General features: G+C 48.8%; 1 protein-coding gene across 1 annotated transcript in view; it reads left to right on the top strand.

Annotated features, from left to right (window-relative positions):
• The first annotated feature begins 7,709 nt into the window (after nucleotides 1-7,709).
• Nucleotides 7,710-10,691, top strand: part of SEMA6A (semaphorin 6A) — a 121,308-nt gene continuing 118,326 nt past the window's right edge. Inside the window, exon 1 of the mRNA XM_045565606.1 lies at nucleotides 7,710-8,338. The gene's annotated coding sequence lies outside the window, so the exon portion shown is untranslated. The remainder of the gene's footprint in view (nucleotides 8,339-10,691) is intronic.

Raw genomic sequence — 10,691 nt, 5'->3', positions numbered from 1 at the left:
AAATGACTCAATTGCTTTGAGGCATGGAAAGAAAGGGAAAGAACTATGAGGAAATCAACGTGTGTGTTTTATAAGAGTCTTAATAATACAGTTCATGACACAATACAGTATTTCTTAAGAAAACAGGTGTGTGGGTTTAAATGTTTAAATGTTAAAATGCAACATTCTAGTTTGTATTCATAAGTACTTGGTTATGAACAAAGGTGTTTTTAAGAGGGTTTCACAAAGAAACTGACATCAGTTGTTCCACTTGTCTTGTATTTAGTGATGCACAAATTAGACACTGTAACCAGTAACTGAATCATCTGAAACTTTTGGGAAGTACCAAATTATATGCTATTTATTTTAAAATGTAATATTTAAGAAGTTCATTTCAGCATAAAAATTATATCTGAAAACACTCTTAAATCTAACAAGTTAAATGTTGTCAGTATTTTTATAGGACGATTAACCAGACACTTGTCCCAGGAACGAAATCCAAAGCTGAGTGAAGACACTGGGAAACCATCCTTAGATTTTACAATTATATGTATAGGGGAGTTTTCAGAGGATAATTTTATATTCAATGAATTTTTTCATACTTCATTTTAAAACCTACTTTAGATCCAAGCATATCATTTTTTTAAAGGACAATCATCGTCCGCAATTATCCAGCCTAAGTTTAGATGTTTAAAACAGCTGTCTTCTGTTTTAAAGTTTCAATGTTAAAGCAAACAGAACACCCTTAGTTAGTTGTCTCCATTTCTCTGGTTATAAAATTACTCAAATACACATTCATCATAATAAACAGCCTGGAAAAAGTCTTTCAGTTGATATCAGTACAGAGTTTTCCCACATCATCTAAAAACTAGAATTGGAACAAATTGAAGCATAATTTCATATTTAAGCACATGCCAGAACAATCCCCTCCGTCAGCAGGCCTTCTGCTACCTGGAAGCAAAGGCCTCGAAAGCAGCTCTCAAAAGCAAGTATATTTTAATTTTCATCATTCTTTTGGCCAAGTAGCAAATTCCAAAGTACTGTTTAATCAACTGGCTTATCTGGTTATGAAAAGTATAAATTATATTTAAGTAACTACTTTTTTAAAAACAAACTCACATCCAAGTAGATATCTTTCTGTCTAAATATTAGTAGGAGGGACAATTAAAAAGTTATGTTGGAACAGCGTGATGAAAATAAGGCCTAAAACAGTCTTTGTTCTGTATTACATAACTAAAGATTTCAACAAAATGTAAAGAGCTTTTGTGGGGGGAAAAATGGAGTTCTGGTTTACTTAACGTTTATTGTTCATTCATTACCTTATTTCTAATCTGCCATTCTCTTAATTTCCCAAACAATAATTTGATATCAGAAGTGAATGGAGCCACAGCTCCACTGTGGTACAGTGGAATGATTGTTACACACAGAGGGGGCACACCCGTGAAGCTATTCATGGGACGGCAGACAGTAAATCACTGTTAGCAAACTCCAGCTTGCTGGTAGAGCTGGTCCTCGGAGATGCGCTTACATTGTTTCCAGTGAATCCAAATTGCAGGTTTATCTCCTTCCAGGGGTCTTTTAGAGTTATATTTATATTCTTACAGCATCTTATCTTCAAGCATCTTGTTTTTGTAATTGTTGTATTTACTCATCACTTGTATCGATAAATCTTTTTTTTCCTTATTCAAAAAAGCAAATTAGATACTGTACAGTGGAAACTCTGTGTTGGAAGAAAGCCTAAATTTTGTTAATCTTTAGAACTGGAAATTCAAAATAAGAAGGATATATCTTTCCAGTGGGTTTTTTTTCCTTTTTGAATGATCCTATTCTATTCAGTGATCTATTCCTTATTTTACTGAATCCTTGAAAAGAAACTCACTGACTCATCCCCTCATTTACGTACCAAGCCCTCACTCTTTGCTAGGTGCTGCAGAAAAGAAACAGACGTAGTCTCAAGACTTGAGAAGCTTCTGATCTAACAGGAAAGAAAATCATTCAACAAATAATTGCACCAGATATTAATTCTAGCTGTAATATATGATATGTATTATGAAGTAAATTCACGGGGTACTTTGAGAACACAGAATGGAGAGTGTGACCTATTTTTGAGTATCAGGGAAGTCTTTCTTGGGCAGGAACACTGAGGCTGAAACTTGAAGGATGAGTAGGAGTTAGCCAGGTAAACAGGGAGAAGGAAAAGTTGCAGTGTTCTAAGCAGAAGCCCATGGACAGGCTTGTGGTTGCAAAGGAGAAATATGGAGCTTTCCGGGAACTGAAAACACCAGTGATTGCTGCAAGAAAGGGAGACAGTGCTGGGAGCACGACAGAGGTGAGACCAGAGAAGTAGGCCAAAAAACTGTGCACAGCCTTGAAGGCTATAGTAAGGTTTGAGAATGCCCAAGGTTACCTGTGAAGTGTTTTAAGCATGGGCTTGATCTGATCAGACATGCAGCTTTCAAAGATCACTTTGGCCACAATCTGGAGAATGAATTGGAAGACAAGAGAGAACAGGATATTATTTAAGTTAATTTGGGGGGGGGAAATCAACCCAAAACATTGCTAGATATTTATTCCAGATACATATGGCATATGCAAAAGTACAGAAACAAACTGTAAGGATGCACAGAAAACTCAAAATCATGTCACCTTTGAAAAAGAGGGGATGGGAGTGAGGAAGAGGTGCTAATTATAAGGAAGTTAAGCTCTATACGCCATGTTTTATTTCTTAAAATAAAGACAGGAAACAAATACAACAAAATATTAGCAGTTCTTAATTCTGAGTGATGAAAATTGGGATGTTTATTATATTATTCTTTGAAAAATTTTGTATCTTTTGATTTCCTCAAAAGAAAAACAAAGTTCAAAAAAGAAAAGAGAAGTGGGAGAAGAGCAGAGAGCATTTCACAAGGGAGGGTGTGGCCATGTTCATTGTTGCTGAGAATTCAAATAAAAGGAAAACCTTAAAATTTCCCCTGGACTTACTGTCATGGATGTCACTGAATATTTTAGCAAGAGCTGTGTCATAGGAGTGCTGGGAACAGAAGCCAGACCGAGGAATGGGTAGACGAGAGGAGGAAGTGGCAATGGTGGGTAACAAGCAGCTCTGGTGATATTTGGCTTTGGAAGAGAGGAGAGAAGGGGGTAGCGTGAAAGAAACAGAGGGTCCAAGGAGGGCTGCTTCTAAGATGAGAAAGACTGAAGCTTGTTTCCATCCTGATGGGGAGATGCAGGAGGGGCCTGGGAACAAGAGGACAGAATTTCTGAGCGTGTGTGAACAATTGGGGACATGGGGAGGGACTGGTCTCACACTGGAGGACAGACACTGCCTCCATCATTAGGGAAGACACTCAGCACATCATAAGGACAAAGGAAAAATGAGCTGGACTGAGCTGCCCAGTGCAACAGCAGCAAAGGCTGATGTTTATACAATTCAGGACTAACTTTTAGTCAGATAGGTATTGACCAAAAGATAGAGGAGGAAAGAAATTGAAAGTATTTGAGAGAGAGACTAGAGAGAGAGAGAGAGAGAGAGCACATTGCTATTATGAAGCTATGCTGCATAGAGAAGGAATGAAAGGAGGGAGTGGATGCATCGAGAGAGAGAGAGAGAGAGAGAGAGAGAGACAGAGAGAGAGAGACAGAGACAGAGAGGCAACACCGACAATCTGGAGATCTTCAAGCAATCAGAGTGAATGCAGGAAGTGCGTGAGCAAGGAAGCTGGGATGAGAGGAAGTTGTGATTGGAAACTGGGATGTCAAATTAGTGATTTAGAAGGTGGAGCATTTTCTGATAGTAAAGCCTAGCATGAACACCCAGAGTGGGTGGCAGAGGGGAGTAGAAAAAGGCTGTAGATGAGGAAGATAAGAAACTTAGAAGCCAGAGGGTTAGTGGTTAGGTGGATGCTAATACTACCATGAGAGACGATAGCAAGTGGGACAGATAGGAGGACAGCAAACCTGGCCCTAACTCTTTGAAGAACGGGGTAAAATGAGGTCTGTGAATGACAGCACCGACATATTCATAGAGTACAGAAGCCAAAGGTCTGGGAGTTTTTTGAGAAGGGGAGAAATGGCCTGAAAGCAACACGAGGAGCAGGGAGGACACAGGCCTCTCTTCCCAACAGTGGGATAAAGGGGCAAGGAGAAGAAACGGGCCCCACCAGAAAAGGCTGGGGAAAAGCAACGTTCTAGAACACAGCCGGGTTCTAAACAGTGGTTTTCACCCCTGGCTGCATATTAGAATCATCTGGGGAGTTTTGAAAAGTACCTATGCCCAGGTCCCAGTCTCACCTGGTCAAACAGAATCTCTGGAGCCTGGGGATGTGTGTCATTTAAGAGCTCCCTTGGTAATTCTGATGTGCAAAGGGATTTTAAAACTACTGATTTAAGGAAAAGAGGTGGCGGGACCTTTGGAGGAGGGTTCTGAAGATACAGGTCAATTTCATGAAGGATAATGTTCTGAATGTACAAACTGTGCTTCCTGCCTGTCCCCTGGGAACTTATGCCCACAAGGGAACTGAGAAGTAAGCACCAGCAGCCCCATCATCTCCTAAATTCACGACTCCCCTTTGTCTCAAAGCAGGGATTCTGATTAAAGAGCTAGATGTGCTTTCTAAATAAATCCTAGGTGAGTTTATCTTTTTGTTCTATTTTAATCTTCCTCCACACCTTTTCCAGGTGATTTGAGGACAGTGGAAATTGTCATGTAAGCATTTATTGAAGGGGAGTTGTTACAAGTGGCTCCCAGCCCTGACCCAATCATTGACACAAATCAAGCCACTACTTTCCTCTGTGTTTCTGTCTATGAACCCTGTAAAATGTGACAGCAAAATTGATGTGGAGGATGACAAGGATGACAAGGATGACAATGATGCTAGTTAAACTTTACAGAGCAGTGTGTGCCCTACACTCAAGATTTACAAACACCATCTAATTTAATCCACAAGATCCCCAGGAAGCGAGTAGAATATACAAATTCCATTTGTAGGTGAGTCCACTGGGGCTTCACACAGATAAGTGACTTGCCCAAGATCACCGCCTAGTAAGTTACATAGTCTCAGACGGTCTCCAGAGACCAGGGCCTAATCATTCCACTTTATGTCACTTAACTACAAAACTGGCTGAAGTTTCCTTCTATTTTGAACACTGATTCTTTAACTCCCATTGGCTTTCTTTCCCTGAAGAAACAAGGGTGAAGTGCACACTTCAAAGGCTTTGGAGGGCCAACGGTTTTACTGAAAAGTTAAGGCAGGCTTCTGGGAGTGAGTCTGAGGCCACACAGGGGAAATGACATCATGAAGTTTCATCTCCTGGCCTCCCCACAGGTGCTCCCAAGAGGGTTTCAGGAGCCTCAGGATAGCTGATTTATCTTCTAGCTCCTGGAGCATCTCTCTTCTGGCAGGTGGAAATGTAATACAATGTGCTGAGGACGACAGGCGTCTAATTGGATGGTGACATATTAGGATCTAATAATTGTCAGGAAGAGTCTGGGTGGTATTTCCTCACCGTGCAAAAGTCAACTAAAATTCTTTTCCTCTTGTATTCCATAATTTTAAATTAGGTAAATTTAATCTCTTGCTTCTTAGCTCAGCATTACTACAAATTAAACATGCAAGTATTAATGCTGAAAATAATTTCCCTTTAAATAATATCCTGAAACCCGACGTGGGGCATTTCCAATATATCCATAAAGCAAACAAGACAACTTAATTGTTTGTTTCTCCAAGGGAAGGAGCTAAACCCGGAATTAATTTGGTTCAGCCTGTGAAACAATTCGTTTGCTCTGCCTAATTCTGCCAATTAAAGAACTTTTCCCAGACACAATTAGCATGTAAATCAGCGGCGGAGAGCAAAGGCGGCGCCTAGGCGACCCGGGTGGAGTGGGGTGCGGGACAGAGAGCCCCGGGCGCCACGAGGACCGGAGGCCGGACAGCGGGACGCGCCAGAGCTCACGGGCGAGCTAGGGGACCGGGCTCACACCGACTCTGCTGTCACCAGCCGAAATCCGGGTGTAAATAGCGCAGCCGGGGATCCAGCCGTCTTGGCCGACAGAGCCTTTCCCCTGAACCCCGTGGGATTCCACGGGGGCGTCCAGGAGCCAGACCCCACCCAAGCCGTAGGAGCGCGCGGCCCGCCCTCCGCCCTGCAGTCCTCTCCGGGATCCGGCTCCCGGAGCCGAGGGGGCTGCGCGCGCACCTCGGGCCGCGCCCCCCGCGACCGCGGGTCCGTAGCGGCCTTCGCCCGGGAAGGGTGGAGAGAGCGGCCCCTGCTGGCGCCTCTGGAGAACAGCAGAGGTGCTGACTTTTTTCTTACCGTTCTCTCCACCTTTTCCAGGTGGTTTGTAAAGGAAAAAAAAAGGGGTGTTGTCGCGTATGCATTTACTCTTCTTGAACCATCTTTAGCAGATGTCTGTATATGCAAAAACGGCCATAAAGGAAACATGCACTTATTAGCGGCCCTAGCACCAATTAGGGAACACGTACAGTTTTTAATATGAGGGCACTCGGCCTAAGTAGGACTGAGACCTCCCCCCACTTGCTTTTCTCCGCCGATCCCGAGACTAGTAAATATCTCTCCGAGAACCGCCGAGCCGCCCGCTGTTACTTTCTTTAAAGGCTGCGACTAGGGTCGCACCATCTGCGAAGCCCACTTGGGGGACAGCAGCCGCAGCGCGCAGTCGCTTGCGGGGCGCGCGCAGCGGCCGGGGGAGGGGAACGTGGTGTGGCCCGACGAGTTGGCACAAGCCGGTGACTGCAAGACTTCTTGGCTATTGAAAGTTCAAGTGGCGGAGGAAGGCGGTGCCTGCTATTCTTCGTGTGATCATAACAATAGTGCCTTGGAAGTAGTTGCGATTTTCTTCTTCCGTGAAGCTGCTGGGTTCTCACTGGAATTGTTTGCGTCTTATTTCTGAAGTTTATTTCTAAGAGCAGTCCATACACTGTGTACGTTAAAAAACTACAGTTTTAAAACAGATCGCCGTCGTTAATAACACCATTCTCTGTACTGTAGTTTATTTGCTTACTTAACATGGTTTATTAACGTGTATATGTGCGTAACTAATAGCTGTGTTCTTATCTTCCAAGTGTATTTTTAAAACCGCACCAGCTTCTATCCAATTCATCTGGGTACGTACAGCGTCCACCACTTCTGGAATCTACCTCTTGATAACAGTAATCAGAATTAGAAAGGCTCGCCGTTCACTTACCCCCATCCTTTCAAACTTTTCCATTTAAGAAAATCGATGAACAAAACCTTTCTTGTAACTTGCTCCTGCACTACGTCTATTTTTATTTATTTTTCTGATTTGGCAGGACTCAGCAATGCTGTCCGGGATTTTTTTTTCCCCCTAGCTAGCGCAGATGTGGGGGTGGGGGAGGTGAGGGCTGGGCTCCTGACCGAGTCGCCCCCGCCTGGCCTCCACGTCTTGGGGCCGGGAATCGTGGGGGAAGGAAGCGGCGCTGGCCAGTCGGTCCCAGACTCCACCTGCAGCCACACCCCGCAGGTTCTCCCTCTTGGCCTCGCTCACTCGCCCTCACACTCACACACACACACACACACACACACACACACCCCACAGCTCTCCTTTGGGTCGGAGGAGACGCCAGCCAAAGGAGGCGGGGTTGCGGGAGGAGAGTCCGCTCTGCGTAATCCAGTCCGGGACTTGGCTCCGCCCGGGAGCGGCGGCCTCTCCGGTGACAGAGGAGTAGTGAGCGGCACGGGGTGAGGCTGCAGCCAACTCCGCTCCCAGCGCACTCGGCTGCCCAGGCGCTCGGGACGCAGCAGCGGCGCTCCTCCGCGGTGCCGATCGCCCGCGATGCCCGCTTAAGAGCGTGCGGCAGCGGCCAGCATCACCACCCCCGCGGCACCGCGCTCCCGGCCGAGGAGCGGGGCCAGAGCCGCGCACCCCTGCCCCGGCCCCCACCCCGCCCCCCGCCCTGAAATGACTTGTTAATCGGCGCAGACACCACCAAGGGGACTCACCGGAGTGGAATCCAAGTGGAATTTGGATTTGGAGAAGAGTTTTTTGAACCTTTACCCCTCTTCCTTGTTGGTTTTCTCCCTTTTTCTTCTTCTTTTGCTTCTTCTTCTTCTTTTTTTTTTGTTTGGCCGTCTTTTTTTCCTCGCTTCTCTCCGACCGTCATTGGAGATGAACACAGCGCGCTTGCATCCCAGAAAGTAGTCGCCGCGACTGTTGCCCCCAAAGAGACAAGCACACATGTAGGAATGACAAAGGCTTGCGAAGGAGAGAGCGCAGCTCGCGGCCCAGAGGGATCCCCTCAATAATGGATTACTAAATGGGATACACGCTGTGCCAGTCCGCTCCGAGCCCCGGCCTTCTGCCCGTCGATGCACCGAAAAGGTACGACCCGGGCGCCCCGGCGTGCCCCACCTCCTGGGCAGCGGGGCTCCAGCCTGGGGTCCGGGGGCCGCGGCCAGCGCGTGCTATGGGCTTTGTGATGTCTGTGTTTTATTTTGTCTCGTGTCTCTGTCTCCCGAGCGTGGCCGGGTCCTGGGGGAGCAGCACTGAGCCCTGCCCGCTGTTCCCCCTGCGCCCCAGAGACCGCCCGGCTCCGCGTCGAGAGCTTCCCCACCCGCGTCGCGCACACGCCCGGCGCCGCCCCGGACCGCGACGGCGCGGATGACTGCCCGACCCGGGGTGTGTGTGTGTGCCGGACCCCAGGCTCATCCTCACTCTCGGGCCAGCAGGGAGTAGAGCGGGCCCGAGAGGGTGGGATTCTCGGAAGCTCCCTGTCCGGGTGTCCGAGGCGGGGGTAGGGTTCTGCCCTCGAGGGCTGTAGGGCGATGGGTGGAACTGCGCTGTTTTCGTCCAGCGCCAGGTTTGGATTCTGGGTCGGGAGAAGGAGTTGCGTGGAGATGGTGTGAAAGCCAAGGCAATCTTTTGTTGTCAGCGCGGGGTCTGGGCTGGGCTCCGTGGAGTGCGGGAAACTTGTAATGGCCCTGGGCACCCGCGCGCCCTGCCTCTTGGTGAGATCCTGGCTCCTGTGGCCGCTGGCACCAGAGGTTCCGGGCTTTGTTTGCTCGAATAAGTGCCCAGGAGCGGCCTCTCGGTGTGGCGCGGCACCCCCGCCCTGGGTTCTGTCCCCCGTCACAGCTCCCAGCCCGAGCGGCGAGGACGCAGCCCGTCGCAGCTGCGCCCCCTTCAAGCACCGAGCCCTGCACGGTGGGACTGGCGTACGCTGCGTCCTCCTCCGAGGTCTGCTTGGTCCCTCTCTGGACAGGAGGTGTCCCAGGAGGGGGAAGGGTGGGGAGACCTGGCTAGAGCTGGCCCTGGGTTTGCCACTCGGACGAGGGCTCTGTCCCGACTCCTCTCTGTGTCCTAGAGCGCTGCCACAGAGGCAGGTCACCTGGGAGCAAGTCAGGCATTCGCCACCCGTCCTGCCTGACCCTGTTGGGGTGGGAAATGTCTCTTCTCCCAATTCTGCGCGTTTTTCTCAGTTCCTCACTAGGGGAGACGGTGCAAAGCAGGATCCTGAGGTCTCCTCCTTTCTCGCACGAGCCGAGAGGCGCAGGGGGAGCCAGGAAGCCGTCCTGCACTTGTGGGTGTCGGGAAAGGAAACAGGGTTCCGCTGCCTTTCCCGCTCCCTCGCCGCCCCTCTGCCCAGCGCCTCCGCCCCCTTTAGAGCACGGGGGTCACCGAACCAGGCGCTTCTGGAAAGTTTCTCTGAAAGCTAGGGGCAGCAGACACGGCAGGATTGGGGCTCAGCAAGGGCGGTCTGTGGGAAATTGGACCCGGAGGAAATCATGGGGACAGCCCGGGATGCAGCCAGGACTAGGTGCCGGCCCATTGGAGAGTGGCGCCTCCTGCCCAGCGGCACTCACTGGACCAGTCGGGGAAGAGATGGATGGGGCTTGGGGGATGTTGAAGCCGGACTCTGAATGCAGGTGCGGCCACTATGATCAGAGGCTGTCGCAGGGTGCGTGTGGACACTGGCGGGGACTCGCTCGTTTGCGAGTAACCAGCTCCAAGTGCAGCATCCTGAGCCTTCTGCACCTTGCGCGCAGTGTTTCAGCTACCGGATGTCCAGGGAGGAGCGAAGCAGAACCAGGTGTGCGCGGCTGCGGGAGGAACGCGAGACTGGAGCCGCTGTCTTCGCAGCCAGTGCAAGCGCTTCCAGGGGCGGCCTCCGGGCCTGCATCGCAGTGGTCAGCCCTGCCGGCCATTCCGCGTCGGTCTTTGAAAGAAAGGTGACTGCTGTGGGAGTGTGGTGGCCAGGCACAGCCACAGTGGGATCGCTCCTTTTTTATGCCTAGTGGAAATCGAGTTGCGATCCGTGAAATGTTTAAAACACAGGCGCAGGCGGACACACACACACACACACACACACACACACACACAGAAGAACATATTATCTCACTTGTACTCACAACTTTCTTTGCCTCATATGTGAAAAGCCCTTTAACCCAGTTGCAGTGTTTTGCCAGCAGGTTTCAGAAAAGCTATTTAATGCCCCCCAGCGCTGGTTTTTAAGTCTTTCTGGGATAATCCTGCTAATTATCTGTCCCCTGATAGACACACATCTTGAGCATAAAGTCCATGGTCTGCTACTGTGATGGCAGGGAAAGATTTGTGGTTCTGGATACATTAATGCTTTATTTAGATTTTTCCCCCTAGAGCAAAGATGCCTGTGTTCGATTGGGAATGAAAATACTCTACACTTTTTACACCTTACCCAAATGGCTACCAGAGGTCA

Source organism: Lemur catta, chromosome 12 (assembly GCF_020740605.2).
Source record: "Lemur catta isolate mLemCat1 chromosome 12, mLemCat1.pri, whole genome shotgun sequence".
Classification (NCBI taxonomy): Eukaryota; Metazoa; Chordata; class Mammalia; order Primates; family Lemuridae; genus Lemur; species Lemur catta.
This window is presented reverse-complemented; position numbering and strand designations above follow the sequence as displayed.